Below are 21,070 nucleotides of genomic sequence, written 5' to 3'. Positions count from 1 at the left end.
AGTCATTCTAAAGGCTCTAAAATACCCAACAGCATCCTTCTTAGGTGTCTTTGAAGTTAGATATTGATCTCATTTCTTAAACAGAATGAAACTTCTTAAATACTTTAACTGACATCAACAAGTAGGACACAGAAAATGCATTTTCATCCTCACTTTTTCTCCTGGTCGAGAGGTCAAATTCACAACTGGCGTAAATCAGCAGGGTACCTTTCCAGTTGGTGGACCTCTGTTGATTTACACCAGTAAAGGATGTGGCCCAGGAAGGCTGAGATGAAGGAAATTGCCCCCAGTAACCCATCACAGAGCAGGAAGTGGAACCCAGCCCTGAAACCCTGTCATGTGCTTTAACTGCAGGTTTGTAATTAAAGCAGGAAAAGCAGTATGGTTTGTGGTGTAATTCTTATCAGGGTCTTTTGAACTATGTAATGAATTATTTAATTGGCATGGATAAATTCCTTTCACTTGAACCAAATCCAGCCACAGCATTAAATACTATGGATATCAGATATTAAAATGATTTCCCTGTGCTTCTAGTAATGGTCTTTGAAGGAACAGCATCTTTGTTCTAGGAAATAGAGCCATACAATCAGTATACAACTAGTGAAGTCTCACATTCTCTACCTTTTACTGAGTAAACCTTAGACAACAAAGCAGAACCTCTCCCCTTTCATCCTTCGTGAGTTCTTAAAGAGACCAGTGTTTGTGATTTTTAAGGCTATTCTAAAGGGTCAGTTAGATTACATTCAGTAGCCAAATAAAAACTGTACAGGCAGAAGGAATACCACCACTTTTAATTGGAAATCTGCAGTCTCAACAAATTGTAACAAATCCAACTTCTATTTTTATTGTAAATATACCCGGAGTTAGCTGTTGGGAAGATGAAAAGCTGATATAAAGGATACATTTGAGATACAAAGGAAAATGCTGCACAATGGAGAGGTCTTTCCCTCCCCAGCCTTCCTTCTGTGAGACCCTGCCAAGTAAACCACTGAGAACTTTTTTATTAACATCTGGGCATTTAGTGGATAGTATTGAAGTTCTTTCTTCTCTCTTTTCTCCCTCTTTTATTATGTTTCTGAGCTCTATTTCATGCTTTGCCTCTTACCACCAATGTGTTGACCTTCCTCATTAGAAGGTTATGGAATCTGGGAGACAGGTACCAATTCTTAACCATGATAGAGGAGTCTGCACAGAGATTGACACATGTACACTCCATCCAGTAAAGGCAGAAGATGGATGACATTACATGCTGCCCCAGAGATGGATGTATTTTATCTTACTGAAATATGCAGAAGCTATTCATGATATAACCCAGGGTGTTTGGAAGAGTTTGTCTAGTCTTGAGTTGCTGTAACACTGTCTGGCCTAGAATGTGCTGCAAACATACCCTTTTTTGCCTTGGAACTTGTGGGAACAACAGGAAGAAAAGCTTCTACTAAAATTCATGGGCTGTGATTGTTGATATTTGTACAGGTAAATGAGAGACTTTAACATGTCTTCTTGATAAAGTGCCAGGTTGTTGTCAAGTCTCCTTTTCCAATAAAAGGAAAGAAAAACATAGAAAAGAGGGTTAACACAGAGGTAGTGGTGTATGCTACTGATGCCATGACCTCAAACCTTTCTATTAGATGGCATGGGTACTCCTCCAGCCAGAGACAGCATTTGCTCTACACGACCCAAAATGCAGATACTACTCATTTCAAAGAAGCATAGAAGCAGACTAATGTCAGATAAAGTTAGGAATGAAACAAGGGATGAGAAAGTGGTTGTCCTTGACCTGTTGCCCAGGTCTGTTGTCCCCTGGTGAGCCCATCGGAGGAAAGGAATGTTGATCCAGATACATCTTTAGTGGGTTTAAAAGTCTGGTTGATGGATGCCAGAGACCACTGAACTTCCTGTTCTCCAGAGCCTTGGTGTAGGTGGGTTTATCACTCAGGGAGAGGGGGGATTTCCTTGTAAGACATGACTCTAAGAAAGGGCAGATATATGATAGAGACAAAAATACTTTTCCAGCAACATTAATTTAGAAGGAGCAATGCATTTAAATTCAACAGGGAAGGAATTTTGCTGACAGTTGATCTGTCCTTGCAGACATGTCCCATGCCCTTATCAGAATGAGAAGTACCTCATGAGATGCTGGGCTTTTTGTCTTTTCTGCTCCCTGTAGAATAATACTTATCTCCCACAATAACACTATTAAGTGAACTTTTCTTCCTACACAAATGGCTGAAAGATGCTTCTTGAGATATAGACCAGCAGGGGAAAATCAGCACAGCTCCATGAAGCTGATTTATTGCAGTCTTTGTTTTGATCCAATGGATCTGGTCTGTAAAATGAACCTTTGCCCGACCGAGGATGTGATTTTTACATTGAAAACACCATGTAATCCTAGAAAGATAAACTGCTGGGAGGTTTCACTTCATGTGAAATATGACTTTTTTTACGTTGCTTGGACAGTGGAAGGAAATCTTAGAGGTTTTTCAGTCTAATTGTGAATGAGATCTTGGGACTTCAATTCCTGTATGTGTGCAAACTCTGAAATTAGGCATGAAGTCTCTTTGTGCTCTTAACAATCCACTTTGCTGCAATACAGTTGCAGGCACAGTGCAGCCCTGGCAATACTGTTTTTCCACATCTATCTGCAGTGAAAGTATCTGTGTTTGGATTGTAGAATAGGAAGCTCTGTGCTAAATCCACATTTGTCTCTATGTTCTGTGCTATACAGCAACCGCCGCTGCTGGCTTGCTGCAATGAGACCCACAAGCACGTTGTTTTGTTTGAGGACATGCAGAGCTCATTGCAAGAGAGCAGCTATCATTCTGGTTCAGACTTAACCATGGAATCTGTGATTTGAAGGTATTAGGCTGTATAGAGCTCTTTGATTTCCCAGATTCTCCTTCCAGAGAGAGGAAACTCGTAGGCTGCTGTTTTGACAGTAAAGCAAATGTCGATTGCTCTTTTATAAGTTCTGACAAGCTACTGTATGTAACGTTTATTTAGTGCTCGGTGTGTGTTGCCAGTAACACCAGCTAAATTTCTCCAGCAAAAATAAAAGGGTTCAATCAATCATATGATCTGGGCAACCTGCATTTGTATCTCCAGTGTGTCATAACCCAGTGTTGCTTGTCAGTTCTTATCTGATCTATAAATATTACAAAAGCAATTTTCTGTCAGACTAAGGCTTGATCACAGTTGACCTCAAACACCTAAAGCATATCCACCAGAGAACCTCCGAAGCTCCACATGTATTTACGGGTGCTGTTCTCTCTCTGCTGTACCCATCAGCATCAAAGTATTCCAGCTAGGTTCCTTCCACCTTCATACACCTTCACATTGCCAGTTCCTAAACGCTCTGGAGACAAAAAATAGCATCTTTCTGTCTTCAGCTGGGCAGGGAATCAGCTTAGAGAGACACCCACTTTTCTTATCTCGCTTGTGCTCTCTTTCCCTTTTCTCTCTCTTACTAGTTTGGTCTTTGTTATTACAAAATGTATCCTTTTTGTTGTTGTTGCTTGGAAAGTGTACAATGAAAACAGAATGCCAGCTGCATCTTTGCTGAAAGAGCAGCCTTAGTTAGCACAGTAGCTTCGGAGCACACTGGGAAACTGTTGATGCTGCAACCTCTATGACTGTGAGAATATTGCTCTGTGAGTTGTTTTTTATCAGGAACTCGTAGCTGTTGGCTGGATGTCTGTGGATTTTTCTGGATTCAAATTTATCCTTCCCCCCTCTGCCCCCCTTTTATCCCCAATACCAGATTTATCTTTGAAATGTACTCACAGATGGTATAAATCATTCCTAAATGTCCTCGGTACAATGCAGTTTCTTAGGAATTCCTCTTCCCTTGCTTTGCAAATGTTTTTTCCCTTTGGCATATTGGAGTGACCTTGGTGTGTCTTACAACACTCAATATCAGGAGGCTTTATAAAACTCATATCTCAGAAGTGTCTGACATTACATTACAAGAGGATCTGTAAACCTCCGTGAGATGACGAATGTCTTTTTTAAACAACAGACCAAGACTTCATTTAAATTAGTAACATGGAGATTAGAAGAGCTCTCACAGGCTGTGCTGCAGCCATGCCAGGACTCTAGGAATATCAGTCACATGAAAGCTGTTAAGTTTGAGATGGAAATAAATCAAGGAGCCTGTAAAAACTGTCAGCAGGTCAGGGAAGTTTATGAACTCTTGCTGTATCTAATCATAAATCATAAGAATAAGCTAAAACTGAGAAGAAAAATGTCCTCTTTTGTAATCTAATGCTGTCTGTTAAGGCAATAAAACTCAAATGAAATGCATGCATTGCAATTTTTAGTTGATACTTTACATTATTACCAAAGTGAAGGAAGAGTTTCAAAGTTATAAAAGTGAGACAAATGAGAGGTGGGCCTGTGCTGGTTGGCATTTCCAGGCTTGCAGCTGCTCTACCTTCCAGATACTAAGAGCACTCATCCACCAAAGCATTTAAGCATGTGTGTAAATGCAGACACTCAGGCAGACTTAATAATGACAGTGGCACAGATTCACATGCTTAATGTAACATGGGCACAAGCTTTTTGGTGTACTAGATCTTAAAGGATGGGTTCCATAATCAGCATTGCACTGTTGTCCAGTCAGTAAAGGATCAGATCTGAGATGTACATGTGAGCTTCAGTTCAAAGAGTGAAGTAAAAAGCAGTGATATGAGTGTTGGAGCACTGTGGGCAATAATGCAAAACATTTCTGGAGGAAACAAACTGTTTCACCTTACAACATCTCTCTGTTGTCACTTTGAAAACACTTATGAACAGCTCACTTACTTTTAAATCCCCTAGCTCTAGAAACAAGACATTTTGTCAAGTTTCAGCCCCTTTGTGCCTTAAACCCCCTTTCTTTCCGTCTATGTCACCCAAGAAATAGTCTACATCTCTTTAGAGCTCCACTGACTGCACTTTGCAGGGGGGTGAGGGTTTATTTGTGGGGACTGGATTGCAGAGTGAGGATCGTAGATTGAAAATCTTCCTTGCTTGGCATACTGTTGGAAAGTACTATGAATGTTTCCAACACTACGGATACTGTTATGCTGGCAATCCATCTCAGCGTATGGTAAGTGTTCGCAATACTTTGCAATGGTATCTGTGCCAGCCAAGCATGATTTTACAATCTGAGGCCCTGACCTTGCAATCTGATCCCCATTGGCAAATCCTTTACCCTGTCTGGAGTACACTGAAGTCAATAGGACTTGTTGAGGAGTAAAATACTATTCAGGATGAATAAAGGAATTAGGGAAAAAAAGCCTGATACTATGTGAACAATGCCTGAAAGAGGGAGAGGAAACATCTTGTCATGGAATACAACAGAATACAGAATAGTCAACAGAATACAGAAAAGTTTGAGGTTAGATTCTGTTCCTCTGCTGCTTAGGACTGTGTACACCAGCCTTGGGATCATCTGGGCTGTATCTGTTGCCAAAAGTGTATGCAATTGTAGAATACGTGCATAGATCCTATATTCGAGTGTTCAAACTGAGGGTGGCAGAAGTGAGTGTGAAAACATACTGCTGAGTGGAATACATCAGTGATAAAGGAATCTTGCCAAGAGTGTAAAACAAGTACAGACTGAACACTTTATTGCTGTAAAAACCATACAGTTGTTAAGGCCTGATGGGAAGTGAATTCACACTTGTTTAAATAAGGACATTGTGAATGTCCTGTAGGAACAGAGTGAAAACCATGCTCCAAACTTGCTCCAGAAGTACTGTGTGTGGTTCCTCTGCAGAAGGCAGCACTCTCTTGCTGTGGTTTTTGTTGGATAGGCAGTGAACCCTGCGTTCATAAAGGCAGGGAGCTGCTCCATCTGAGCAAACCCATGAACAGCAACTGGCTGCTCCTTGTATTTCAAGAGCAAAGTCCTAGCTCTGTGGCTTTTCAAGGTAGGCATTGGATGAATTCTTCTGACCTCAGACAATATAGATCTTTGTGATACAGTTAGTATACTTGCTTGATAAAGAAAGTTAAAGATGGTGGTGGAGGGGGAATGCTCTGCAATCAGGAAAACCTGGAAACAGAGGCTAGAGTTTGAAGCCAGTAACAGGCATTGTGGGGGCTTCTGACACAGAAGTACATTTCTTTGAGTCGAGATGCCTAATTTCAGAGGATGGTATGTTCTTAGGACCACATAAATCTTGGTATCTTATGGTAGTTACTGAAGTTTAATGAGCTCAGTGGGCTCCTAGTCCAGTTTCGCTGACAGTAGACTCAGCAATGAGCTGGAAGATAGATGTGCCCCATAGTGCAGCCATGTGTGCTGTGCCATATGCAGAGCCCTGGAACAAAGGTTAGCACCATGAGAGCCTCTGCCACTCACTAAACCTTGATTTGAATAAGACATTATGGAGCTAGCTTGGTTTTGTGTGTGTTAAGGAGGAACAAAAGGTGAGGTGTCCCTGCCCATGGTGGGGGGTTGGAGCTAAATGATGCTAAGATTCTTTCCAATCTAAACATTCCATGATTTCATATGATTCTATGTGCTCCAGAAAGAAAACTCCATATTCAGCCTTCATGGGGTATTAAGGTGAGGAAAATCTACCTTAAAAGGGATCTGCACCTATACCAAGTCAAGAACATATACTTTTGATATTCCTGAACATAGGAAATAACCACTTCCCACATAGTCTGTCCCTGATGTGTTACCTGGTGTACTTCAAGCCAAGTGTGACCTCAGGGGAGGCCAAAGTGCTGCCTCCTGCCATGGTGAGAGAAGGGCAGCAGGCTGCTGGTCTGGGGATGGGAAGAGCTTTGTATGGTATCTTCTCTGGGTCCTTGAGGCAGCACCTCTGCGGAGGAGCAAGCTCTTTTGCACAGCTGTGTGACTGGTGGGTTAAACAGGCTCCTCCAGCAGCCATTCACAGAGGACAGAGCTGATGAAGCAGGACAATGGACAGGAGACAGGGCCGGGATAGGCTCCCTAAAGGCATTCACCCAGGTCCCTTTTTTGCTGATGTACACGGGCTCCCATTTGCCTCTCCCTTTGCTTGTGCTGACCTCCTCATGTCACCAAGCGCTCAGCCTGCTAAACTGTTTGTCCTGTCTGCTTTAGAACCAGTGAGGGGCCTGATTAACCTTGTGTGCGAATTGCCTGGTGAGGACTAATTACTTGTACTTCCTTCTGTAGCACTGAAAAACATGTTTTATACTTGCCCTCCAGACACAGACAGGACATCGGGATTGGGAAAAGGCTATAAACCAGCTCTTCATTAGTTTCTCTTCATTGTTACTGGGACAGGACCTTATGGCTTCACTTCCTCTGAGAGGGGGTTACTGAGACAGAATAAAATGCAGGTGCCCAGGTGCCCATGACATAGTTTTCCCCTGCAACCAACCTGAATAGCTTTCAAGAGGAGAGATCAGAGACTCCAGCTTTTGTAATGTCAGCATCCTTGTTAAACATTTAGCAATCTGAATTCAGCTGCAGTAATGCCTCTAGCTTTTTTGTTCAATGGACATAAATCCTTTAACAAACTTGTGATGATATTAAAGATGAATGAAGAACATACAATATTTAATTCCTTGTCTATGATCTTTAGTGCAGAGCGGTTTGATCTGAGTGTTTGCTTGTTATAGGGAAAGTGAAGGTTTAGTAAATAAGAAGGAAAAGTCAGTGGGTGGGATGACATGGATAGCAGGGATGGGTAGCTTGTGACAACCGATAAAAGATGGTCTGGAAGGCTGTGGCTGAAGCATAACTCTAATGTTTTAGAACCCAAAGCAATAAGAGAATATATTGGCAATGGGGGAAGGTCTTTTCCAGCCTGGTTGATTCTATGATTCTATGTTGGTACAGTCTGCTGATGAAACAAAACTGCATTCATTTGTGTTGGCAGGGTTAGGTGAGACTGGGCAGTGTAGTGGCAGTGACAGAAACTGCAAGTGAAGGAAAATACATGTATATGGGAAGAACCAGATCATAATGCCATGGCCTGGTATCACTTCCCACAGCTGTGTGAATCCCCCCTTCACTCACCTGCACTTGGGGCTATCCCCAGGTTGTAGCATGATGCTTCCCACCCGTCAATAACTGTACTTTGGCCATCTAGGATTTCTAAGATCACATTCATGAGAAAAGCCAAAGAGAGCAATTCTTTAGCCACATACTCTCCTCTGTTCCTGGATAGCTTTTTTCTTGCAAGGTATATGCACCCACCTATGTATTTTTTGAGCCAAGGAAGGGTATCAGTGTTTTAAAAGGTCTTAACAGTGCCTTAAAACGTCCTATGTAAGGTCAAAAGGATCTGCTCCTTGGCACAGGGCTGGTTACTCTTCAGATAGGGCAATGGAGATTATATGAAAGAGTGAAAAGAACTGTTTAATAAGAGCAAATGAAATGATTCAACTTGTCTGCCTTAGGAAGGAGACAAATAAGGGGAACATGTACAGGAAAAAAGCATATAAACTGTAGTGATCATTGCCACAGGATGTTGTTGAGAGCATTAATTCAGTGAGATTAAGGATTAGGATAGGTTCTTATTTGGCTAATGAATTTCCTAAAAATTATATAATAGCTAAAGGCAAAGATTTAAGATGAAATATGCTGTGTCTGACCTGAGATCTGCTGAACACTGATCCGCTATTAGAGATTCATTGGTTCAAGCTACTGGAAGCAGATGAGCTCCCAACCTAATCCGGTGTGGCAGACAGGGTGCTTCTCTACTTCCTTGATTCTGGGTCTGAAATGCAGTTACAATTCCTGTGTTGCTGTCTTTGAAACTCTTTCATACCTCAACAGTATTACTCATTGCCTGATTGTTCCTTCATTCCTAATCCAGTTTAAAACAGGAACAGTTTTGCATTGTTCCCTAAACATATTTTTTCTGTATTTACAGGTTTTCTTTTTCCTTCTTCTTACAGCACAAATTAGTTTAAAGTTAAGTTCTTTTAACAGTGGAGAATGTCTGATTTTAACTGCCCAAAGGTCTCTGCTGTTGATTTCGATGACATTTCAGGTATGTTAACACCTCAGTGCTTTACACTTCAGAAGGGTCCATTTTGTTTATTGACAAATGTAATCTTTGCAGTAAGGGGGAAATTCATTTTGTTTTCCCTGGCAGAAAAATGTCTCTCATCTTTACGACATAATTTATTAGTCAGTAATTATCAACATAATAATATATTCAGATTAGCTATCAGAGTACAACTGGAAATTACTATTTTAATGCCTGTTGCAGTAGCTTCTCTGAAGAACTGGGTAGGTGCATAGCAGAAAGGCCAGTAATTGGGATGAAAGGGAGAAGTGTTATCAGTCATTATGCTTCAGGGCATAATCTAATCACCAGCTGTAGTCAGAAGAGATCACTGTCTCTAGTATTTAACAGGAGTACATTTGTCACAGTTTGATGAGGAGGTGAAGAGGAAGGGTATGTCTTTGGTTGATCAAGTATTGAAAACAGCATCACTAGCAAAAGAAGGTTTTGATGTGAACTGAATGTGTGCATACGTTGTACATTAGCTGCCTGCCAGATACCCAGTTCCACAACTTTGTTCAAATTCACCTTTTCTGAGAGTGATTGGGACAAGACACTATTTAAAGTGAGCTCAGGCAGCAAAGCAGTTTAAGCATGACAAGAGACCAAGCAGCTCATCACTGTGGGTTAGGCCAGTGGAAGATCACTTTTTGTGTAAGGTTCTTGGAACCGTGAATAATGTGGAATTTCTGCTTCACAGTGTTTGCTGAAAGGATGTTGGTTCACACAGAAGCTAACTTCCTTCACGGCAAATTGCAGGCTGCTTCCCTCTTCAGTCAGTAGAAGAGATTTTTCTGCTGGAAAACATCTCCAGGGAAATATAAGTGGAGAAAGGGAAGTTTATGATTTACTTTTATGTGTGAATTGGATTAGTTTTACTTGTATTCAAAAGGAACAACATTATCCCAGTAATTTAAAAGGGTACCATAGGAAAACCTGAACATGATTAATATTGAGATTTAAGTTCTTTTGCTTATTTTTGCTCTGAATCAACTTCAACATTTTTCTGTAGTCCACCTCTCCTTGGGAAGGGTGAAAATGAGAACCAGTTGGAGACTTTCTCTGCTTCTTGTGCTGAGCCTGAGCTCCCTCTGAGTTTCAAAAGAGAGTGGATGAACATTTGTGTGAGTTGCTTCCATGGCTGTGTTACAATTTACAGTGGCAAGTGGGAAATACCAGAAGGAAGAATGTTCTGTGTCAAAACCCAGGAAAGAAAAGCATTTTGCTTCCAGTGCTAGGCTGACAGGGTGGGTTTGAAGGCTGGGATGGGTAAGTGAATGGCCAGTGTGGATGAGCACTGATGTGTGTGAACTCCCAGATTCCCAGTTTGGTTTCTCATGCTGGACAGTTGCTTCACATCCCTCCACACTGGATTCAAGGGAGGATGATGAGGGAGGGTGAGATGAAGGAGCTTGCATGGGCTGTGAACAGAACAGCAGTCTGTGTGCAATTCAAAGGATTGGTACAGATGGACTAGGATGTGTAAAGAGTAACCAAGCACAAGGTATAAAACACCAGGGAAAGAAGAAGACTGGACAGATTACTAAATGAAATTAAGAGTGCAAAAAAGTGATAAGGAAAGGAAAGGCTGAGAATGAAAGGAAGATTGTGCGTGAGATTAAGACAGATAATGAGAAATGTTTCCAGAGTGAAAGGGCCAAGAGGTCAGTGAAGGAGAGCAGAAGGCCTCTAAGACATTGCAAAGGTAATTTATTGCCAGAAAACATTTCTAAATGTAATGTATGCTGTGGCTGGGTACTCACAAAAGGAGGACAGGGGACATATGCCACAGGCGGACATAAATTTCCCCAGGGAGGAAGAAGAAATATGGGAAGGGGGAAGGTGTCAGGCTGACACAGGACTGCCTTGTGACCTTCCAAGACTGGCAAACAGTGTCAGGATGGGATATTAATTGAGAAAAATAATGTCTTAGCATTGTGCCAGCTGAACTGAAGAGAACTGAAGGCAAAACCTGTCTGTTGTCTTGGGCCTCTGCTAACGCATCTGAGTTGCTTCTGTGCAGCATCCTGCGGCCCCACTGGGAACCAGTTTGTCTGGAAGCTGAACTCTATTTGGCCAAATGCAGGTGAAAAGACTATAACGTGCTTCTGAAGTCACCGCTAGCTTTAAGTTACATGAGTTATATATGTCTTGTTTTCCTGCAGCCCTGAAATAAGGGAAATACTTAACTGTTGTGGGGAATACGCTGAAGGCAATGATGACTTCCCATGGTACTGATAACTGCCAGGGCTTTAAGCCAAGATTTTCTTACTCATTGAGAAATAATTGTGAATATGTATAGGGAACTTTCTCGTTATAGGAAAACAAGAAATATGCCTCTAAGCTTCAAATTGCCTTTTAAATGTTGCATTTTGCTATTTACTTTCTACAGATGTTTCTGGGTATTCCTAGAAAAGATCTTTTCTTGCAAAAGCCCAGGGCTTTGATTCTTAGCTGGTGCAAGTCAGTATTGCTGCAATGAATGGAAAATGGAGTTTGAGGCAATACCCTGAGTATGTTTATGTGTCATTTTGCTGATCCTAAGGCTCTTATAATACCTCCCTATGGTTTCTGTGAGTTGTTTTCTCAGTCTAGACTTAAGAGGCCAGATTCTTTTTTCTCCTAAGGCCTTTTTCAGCTGTTGTCTGACAATTTCTAGTGAAGAATCTACCCGAAAGCAGAGAATCTCTAAGGATGAGAGTTACTGGATCTGCCTTCTACACCAGGTGTTCTCTCCATTCCCTGTATAAGGCAGAAGACAGGGAGTGTCTTGGGAATAGAATACAGCTGTGTTTTGTTCTGCTCAGTCATCAGCTGGTAGAGAGGTACTTGATCCAGCAGCACAACACAGAATACAATAGAGCTAAGAGAGCCATTTACCTGGGGCAGTTCAGATGAAAGAGAAAGCTGGTCTTGAATTGGTAAGGCAAGAGGAAGTCTTTCATGTGCTTCACTGCAGGTAGGTTGAGCCTGTACTACCAGCTCACATAGCCCTTACTTTGGTGAGAGTTTCTTCTCATGGTTATATACCCCCTGTTTGCTCCTCTGGGGGTGAGATGTGTGAGCTAGTGCGTGCTCACTTATGTGAACAAGGGTGATGAGCTCTGTCCCACAAATAGCTTGCACTTAGTCATTACTGTAGTGAGAGAAGGTCTAAGTCAATTGCTTCAGCTGAATGTAGCTCACAGTATCCAGTCTCAATTTTGGTTACTGCTTATTTATTTGACACAGCTTTTAAATTAGAAGCACATTTTCTTGGAGACCTCTATGGGCATAGCCAGTGTCAGTGTGCTGAGAACACTGACAATCTCCTTTTAAAGCCTTGCTCACTGGTGACGGGGGCAAACGGAGCAACTGGTAGCTTTGCCCTGCTTAATACCGGCAAGTATAAGGCCTGGGTAGACTGGTCTATCCCAGTAAATCAGGTGGTATCAGGTTGTAGGACCCAGCACTGGAACCTGCTTGTTTCTATGGTGAAATTATTAGAAAAGGCTTTGTCTTTTGTCACCTGCCATTATCCAAACAATTCCCTGGCATTGCAGGGGCTTCACACAGCCCAGAGACTCTTCCCAGTGGGTGTTTTGGATGCAGCCACTATGTTTTGGAGACAAGGAGAGTTTAATGGCATAGATGCAATAGTCCATGCCAGTTGGAGTTGGTGCCAGGGAACAGTCCAAGGTACTTCTAATTTGCCATTGGAGACAAAGCTTTATGTGTCAGTGAACAGCATGGCATAACTTTCAGAGGGTGGTACAGAGGACCTGACTTCTATTTCATTCCAGACTTGCACTAGTGTCACTATCAGTAAATTCATTCCTGGCTTGTTCAACTAATAAAGAAAGAGCATGATGCTTCCCTAGGTATGTCCTGCAGACTAGTGGTTAAAGTATGAGCATCCCCTTGGATGGACCTCTGTGAGAAGGGAGAGGACTGTACAAGGTCTGGGGTGTCTGACTGTTACTACAAGTTGTACGTCTGGATTGATTATCCCATCACTATCCCTGGAAGTGTTGAAAAACTGTGTAGATGAGGCCCTCAGTGACATGGTTTAGTGGTGGCCTTGGCAGTCCTGGGGTAATGGTTGGACTTGGTGATCTTAAAGCTCTTTTCCAACTTGGTTGATTCTGTGATTGCAAACAGCTATGCAATCTCTGTTCCTTATGCAAAGGGGTTATATCAAATTTTGCAGTCATTGGAAGACCTTGAGCCTGGTTTTTGGCTACCTCCTGCTCCAAAGCTCTGGGGTCTCTAATTTTAGCCAAGGTTTATCTCTTTGCTGCTGTGACAAGAGCCTTGGAAGCCTCAAAAATCTCAGCTTGAGTTTTAGGATTGTGGGTCTCCCCAGCAGGGCTGGCAGAGACCTGGGAGCGCAGCACTCTGGAAATGATGAATGAGTCAAGCTACAGAACTTGAGCTTCCAAGGATCACTCAGGTTTGAAGTGTTTCAACCATTCTTAATCTTATTTATACAGGAATGAGGCATTTCCTGTGGAGTGGAAGTTCCAATTTTACAGCTGAAGAAAAAAATCTAACTAGAAATTGAGCAGGAAACAAAGGATAACAACCAAATTGTGGCTGCTCCTTGTTGGTTTACCAAGCAACTCACTCAGCAGAGGACAACCACAGAAGGAACTAGTGAACACTAGACAGTGCTTGATTAAAAAAGCCTTGCTGGGAGCAGTTATGGGTGGGTGGGGGGTGCCTGTTACTGCAACAGAGGAAGCAGACCTAGATGGGCTTCCTGACCCTTGTCTGTCTTAAAATTTCCTATGTAATCTCCATAGACATCTCCTTCGGTGCAAATATACTTTGGCCAGTAGCCTTGAGGTTTATTAACACCATGGAAAGTAATTACTGCCTTGTCCACACTCCCCATGGCAGTTATTGTTTAAGTATTTCCCTTATCCTGGATTGCAGGAAAACAATCCATTACATAAATCTCCTGACAAACAGTTAGGCTGCGGCAGCTCGAGAAGTGCAATATTCTCTGTGTGCTAATTTCAGTAAAACAGCACGTTTTTGTAAATGAGCTAATCCCCAGAAAGTGACAGAATGTTACATTGCAGAGGCCTGGCTGAGCTAATGGTACAAAATGAAAGAATGTTTTCACTGCCTGTCCTCTGAGTTCACTTGGCATAATAAAATACTGTTTTCCTCAGTAGAATATGTCCTTCTACTTTGCTTCTCTGTCATAATAAATGACTGGCCTGAAATTAAATGGGTTGTTCCTGGACACGGGATGTTAGTGATAGAAAAGACCTGTTAGATCACCCAGGCCATCTCTTCGCCAGTACAATGCTCCTTACCTTACATTCTGTGGTGCTCTTTCTAATTTAGTCTTCAAAGTCTCAAGCAGCCAATCTTCCAGTGTTTTCCTTACAGGTCTTTTGCTCGGCTTCAGAGGGTGAACTTGCAAGCAGAACAGTCAGGTTAGTGATGCTTAATGAAGTAGCCCACTGTAATTATGGGGAAAAACACATTAACCTGCCCCAATAGCAAAGTACAGCATGCAAGCATAAATTACAGCTGATGTAAATAAGAGGAGACCTTCTTAATACCAGTGACTGGGTTGGAATAAAAATTCTCAAATCTATAATGCTATCAGAATCCATAAACTTAATCTATATAACGCTATCTAAACTGGTGACTGACAACTGGGGTAACTTAGTCGCTTCTGCTCGTGATAGCTGGAAAATTTCCTTTCACTGTTGGTCTTCCTAGTTTTGTCTTATGACTCCAAGCTATATCCCTGTGCAGCACAGATCATCTTTTCAGTTCCTCTGGGGTTGATGTGTCTGAAATGTCTGCAGACTACAAAAATATCTGAGTCATTATTTTCCCTCAAAGTCCAAGTTCTTTGTTTTGCTGTGCTGTGAGAACCTAGAAGATGTCTCTACATGTCCTTCTATCCCAATCAGTCTATGCTTGGTAGTAGGGCCTTGATTCAGGTCTGAGAAAGGATGAGAAATGTCACTGCTGGCTTGGCTGTGGCTCACAGCCTCTTAAATCAGTGTTTAACACAGGTTTAAATCATATAATTAATAATAAAAGCAGAAATTTGCTTTCATCTGGGAATTTATAAGTCACTTCATCAAATGCTTCATTGTATGTTGTAAACTCTGTACTCATGTCCCTCAATGTACACTGGTAGACTCTAGAGGAAGACACTGTGTCTGGTTAGGATGAAGATTTGAAGGCATTTAATACAGAAAGAATACAAGTGTGTTTAAATCTATGTGAAATAAGTGTGATTGAGTATGTGTCTGGGTATAGCTAAGCTTGAGGCAGACATGGAAATGGCTCAAGCACAACCCAGATAAGATGGGAATCTTTGTCTGTTAGAGAATTTCCAGCTAGTCCAATTCATGGAAAGCCTCTATGAAGCAGTGATGGCAAAGAGCACATCATACTCATGATGCTCAGATACTTCATGCTCTCCACCAGATCTGTGAATGACTGCAGCTGAAGTACTAAAAGACCTGCAGCTCTTCCAAAAGGCAACAGCCTTGCCAGTCTGGGCTGTGAAGCTCCTGGAAGGAGAGCCCTCCCATCAAAACTTGAGTAGAAGTTCCTACTGTTGTCTATATCAGTGTTCCTACTCTTGTCTTATTTTCTTTCTCATTAACCTAATGTAACTTTGGATTGACTCCAAAGAAAATGATGGAAATGTCTCTAGATAAACCCACTGTAAATGAGAATGAAGCCTGGCCCCTATGTGATTCCAAAAGGCTCTTTCATTTTCTGACATAACTTTAATTGTAAAGCAGCACACTGTAGCCAGGCTTAATGACTTCATACTAATTTTAAAGGTTTAAATATTACTATATGCAGCACAAATTAACTGTCTCCATAAGAATGACATTGAAAAGGATGATGCGTTTAGATGTCTTTTCCATGGAGCAACTGAGAGTTTTGTCTGTTGTCATTCAGTGGTCTAATTGCCACCAGTCTATCTTGGGCTTCATGTTTTGGTACATTATACCCCTAAAAAACTTCTTGCTCTTAAAAAAGTCCCTTGACTTGGTGTGTCAAGCGTCTTAATCGTAATGGATTTAGTAGCTGCTCCTGTCATCTGTAAGGGACTGCACTGTGTCATTAGCTGGACCTTTAGTTTTATGCAGACTTGCCAGATAACAAGTACTGCAAAAGCTTTTATTTTGGTGGTTTTTCACTATGAGTCTCAGTGTGGTCATTCAAAGCTCCCATGAGCCCAATGTTGGATAATTAGAAATAACTGGATAAACTCTGATTTTAAAACTACAAGGTAAGGAATAAACTCAAAGACCCAGTAAACCTTAAAGGGAGATGATTACTGCAATAGTTGAAGTGATTTAGGAAGCATTGGGGAAGTTCCTTTAAATTAAACTTGGTGTAACCTCAGTTTTCCTGTATTCAGAAGAGTTCTGTGGCAGTGAAGAAGTTTGTGCAGCGCTTGTGGCAAAGCAGTGATGAGTGCATAGGAATGTCACCCTCTTCTGGGGTTCAGGAGTTGACTTTTCTGGATGAAAAGTCTTAGTTGTTTCCTACAGTGAACTTGTTGACCCTGACTATGTTATAATACCTGTGATATGAGAGGGATCATGCCTGGATGGGTCCTGTTAGAGGTCAGAAATTGTAAACCAATCTTATTGCTACAGAAAAGAGCTTATTTAATACTAGTCAAAGAAACCATCAGGGCTTTCTGTTTGTGCTGTCTTGTGTACCAGCTTCATCCTTGTCTCACTGGAATCACTGTCTTGGTTGGAACACCATGGTAGAGACAGATTCAGTTTTCATTTCTGTGACCCATGTGTTTTGCCACATATCTATCAAATTGACAAGGTCTGGCCTGGAAGGTGTGCCTGGTATAAAGAGGATTTCTCCTATATGTAATGTTGCTGATTAGAAAATCTAAATACTTTTGTCCTTACTTTAAACCTGGCTGAGAAAAGAATCAGTTGCATCATTTGTGTCTGCAGCAAGCTCATGAACCCACTGATAATTGTGAAAGCAGTTGCCCCAGGCAACTACAAGTGGAATGACTGACAGCAGTTTGGGGTTTTGGTGCTGTAGAGAGCTGTTATTGCAGACTCATTTTACATATATAAAGGGTTTTGGGGATAAAGAAGACTCCTTGCACTTATTTTCTTAACCTTATATTTCCTTCAGAAATCTCTGTGTCTGTTCCTTTTTCTGCTGTTTCTAGAGGGAAGTGATCAGGGACAGCTCAAATGTGCACTTCATTTTGTGTAGTGAGGTTTCTGTCTGTTTACCTATCCAATAGCAGTGATGCTGTTGGAACTGGAGTGCTCTAGCATATTCTCTAGTGTTCACTTGCACTCTAGCATGAAGGATCCTTAACCCCACAACTTGCTCACTTTTGTTGCTTATATCAGCTAGTCTAATAAAAGGCATTAGCTCTTCCTACAAACCCTTATTCATCTAGATATTGTTATCAGTAGCAAAAACATTGTGGCAGCTTTTTGGCAGAAACACATGAGAGCAATGGAGTGTTTCTGCCCTAAATACAATGGTGGAAGAGGAAAGAGAGGCATCGCAGGTAAAGCATATCCTGTAAGGACACTAGCGGAGCTGAGAGTTAAGCTTATCCCAGCTGAATCTCTGTTCATGGTTGAGCCATAGGCACATGCTGCTTTCCAGGAACACACAGAGTTTGACAAGCTCGGTTGTTGAGCAAACAGGAAATTCACTCTGAAATGCAGGCTGTGTAAGGGACCAAAAATATCTATAGATGAGTTCCCTCCTCGTGGTGGATGTCTGTTTGTTATTCTGTAAAGATGAAGTGTTTTGCCCTGTGTGTTTCAGACAGTACAAAGCAAGCGTTGAGTTCAAAGTGATGTTTTCATTTTGAAATCTTGTTTTTAGAGGGATTAAGCAGCCCCTGAAGGGAAAGAAATTCTGATTTCAGATTAAGCCAAATCTGGTCAAGCCAAATGCATACTTGTTCCATCTTAGCAATTAAGTTGAATCTCACGATGCTTTGCTCCTGTGAGTGTCTCTTTTTACCCCCTGCTCCTGCAGCATTCTGACCAGTTTATATTGCTTATATCATTACTTTACACCATTCAGGCAGATACTTGTAGCAGAAATTGGTAGCGAGATGGGTATTTGAGGGTGTCATCAGCCTGGATTGGGATGGCTCATCCTTTAATGGCTTGGTGGAATTCGTGCAGTTTCTGAACATGCCCACACTATAAACTGATCAGCTTTGTGTTTCCAAACCTGCATGGGCAGGGAGCAGTAGTGGTCCAGCCACAGAACAGATAAGGGGAATAAAGCTTCTCTCTGGCTTCTTTACACTTTACAGTCTTGGTGGCCATGAGCCTGGTGGTTTGGGAAGTGTCAAACTCAATTTGGAGACCATGTGGAAAACAAAGATCCTCTTGAGCCTAATGCCTTAACCACAGCTATTCTTTGTTTCTCCTCTGTCAGAGACAGATGCTCTCCCACTAGGCACGGCAAGGTGCAACTTAGTGCTTGTCTGTTGATTCCTGCAGAGGTGGCAGCAGCATGTGCTTAAATATTGGGGTGCTGTTTGTGTGGGTGCCCATCTTGCGAGGAAGTATGTGCTGTCTGAAACTCCACTAAATGCTGATTTTGATGGATATCAGCACCTGTCAGTGATTGTTCCATGTAGTATTAAGACTCTGAGGCATTTGTAGCAGGAATGAACATGTTCTTAAGGCCATAAATCCCATCTGCAAGAGAAAACAACCTTTCAAGTGATGCCTGGGCACAGTCTTTCTTTAGTCTGATCCAGTTCACATCTGTGAATTCAGACACCCTCTGCTGCCATGTCATGTGTAAATTCTGTGGCAGACACGTATATCTTGCAAGCTTAGCACCTTTAATTTGTTGGCAGTACTTTGCATAAGCCTTTTGAGGTTGGTATCCTAAGAGTGTACACTTGGTAAGCCTAATATTTGTAAGGAGGATCTGAAAGACAAATCAAATGAAACTGAAGTAACAAGAAGTCAAAAACACGTCTTCCCTTATTTTCTTTCCTGTTTGCCTAAGGATTATTTATTGTGTTTGCCTTGATTCCAGCCACTTAATTTTTCCAAACAGATGCAGCTGATTGATTAATGGCATTTCATGTTTAAAGTCAGAAGTGTCAGCAAGACTCTTGCACGCCTGTGTCATTCTCTCCTAGAACAATGGGTTCGGCTGAGAAGCAGGGACTTGTGCCAAGTATTCTTGAGGATAGGAGGTCATGTGCCACTTTTCTGCTAGGAGACAGATATATATAAGGACAAGGGGAGGCAGGAGTTTGGGGGGTTGGAGGGCTAACTGTGTTCTAATAATAGGTGGATCACATGGTTGCTAAGTCACCTACAACAAGGCTTAGTTTGTGGAGGTGAATCAAAGTGCCGGGAATTAAGGACATTTCTTCGACTATCCTATGACATATAAAAATAGGCTGAGGGAAATACATATGTGGTGAAGAAAGAATTGACTGTCTAGGCCAAAACTCCTCAGAGGAACAGTGGGACTTCAGTTCTCTCACCTCCTTTTATTATTTCTCTTCTTTTTTAATAACCCTGCGTGTGAGTTTAGCATGCAGGTGCTCCAGGTTCTCACCTAATATGTTATACTATGTGTTTGTGTACAGTAGGGTATGGGCCAGAGCCTCAGCTGTTGGAAACAGTGATAGCTTGGCTGATGCCAGTTACCCCAGCCAGGATCAGTCCTTTCTGCTCAGTCTGGTGTGAGAACTGGGTAAGGAGTTGCAAATGGGGAATTACGTACCCATGCACCACATTGGAAACTTATTGCGTATTCTAGTGTCAGTAATAGAAAGCATCTACATTCGTGGATCAAAATGAAGCTGGCATAGGCTCTCCTTTGACAGCTGTTTCAAATATAGAACTCATCACATTGTAATTCTTTCCCAGTATATGCTTAGAAACATGTAAAACACCAACAAGCCTGAGACCCTATTGTTCTCTTCTGCACGTTCTGAGCGGTTGTGTAAATGTATCTCGGGCCTTGAAGGCCAGATTCCTAGATACTGAAGTCAGAGATCAAGCTCTGCTATTTATTGTCAATGGCATTAATCAACAAGTGGGGAGTTCCTTTTGTTTCCCTGACCTTTATATGTTTTCCAGCTTGACAGGCTAGGCTTCAGAGGAAACTTCCTCTGAAACTATAAGCCACTAGAGGCCTCCTGAATACTTGAATTGATTTTGCTTCCAGGAAGATAGTCTCCTAAAAAGTACATCAGGCTTACAGAAGGAAATGATTCCCAGTTTGCCAAGCCAAGCTGACACACAGTGTATGAGGGTGAGCAAAGATAGCACAGCTGAAATAAAGAACAGAAATGCACTTGAAATTCAGCTCTTAAAATACAGCCCATGTAATATTGAGTCACGGTGAATTACTCATTTCTATTTAGCCTTTATCTGTTGCAACCTGATTAGAGAGAGAAACTACGTTCCTTTATTCAGGCATGAGGCCAATATTCATATTAGTAATTTTTGGCCAAAATAAATTCTACAAACTTTGGTCAAAATGTTTAATCCAATAATGCAAATGTGGGGACTCTTTAAATAAACCATCACACAGCAATCTCTCTGTTTACTTTCTGTTTGCATCCTCACACCTTCCTTCTCTCTTCCTGGAGCTCTCTTTTCCTGTTGCACCAGCCTCATTTGTGTTTACCTCTTTTGCATAAGCATCCATTGCGAAACCCCCATGGATATCAGAGATACCTCGATGACACAGTTGATGCTTCCTCTCTGAGCTATGCCAGGTTTGCCCATTGATCCAGGAGCATGTTCCTGTTCATTAATGCAAGGTCACCCCTAATTCCCTCCTTCTGCTCTTTACCTTCCAGCCCTCAGGGGGGCAGACACTTGGAGGAGAAACCCGCTTGCTTTCTGTGTCAAGAAGCTGGTTGGTAGCTTGCTGCTAATTACTTTGGCTACAATAATTCTTAACCCGATTACAGTGATACAAATTAAAGCACTCTTGGCGAAGGGCAGCTAAATCCACATGTCAGACACCAGAGCCTTGGTTTATTTAGGGACATCACATTTCTTCTGATCTTGTTACCCAGTTTTCCATCTTCT

The sequence above is a fragment of the Melopsittacus undulatus genome, chromosome 3, assembly GCF_012275295.1.
Source record: "Melopsittacus undulatus isolate bMelUnd1 chromosome 3, bMelUnd1.mat.Z, whole genome shotgun sequence".
Classification (NCBI taxonomy): Eukaryota; Metazoa; Chordata; class Aves; order Psittaciformes; family Psittaculidae; genus Melopsittacus; species Melopsittacus undulatus.
The sequence above is the reverse complement of the archived record's forward strand: the minus strand, read 5'-3'. Positions refer to the sequence as shown.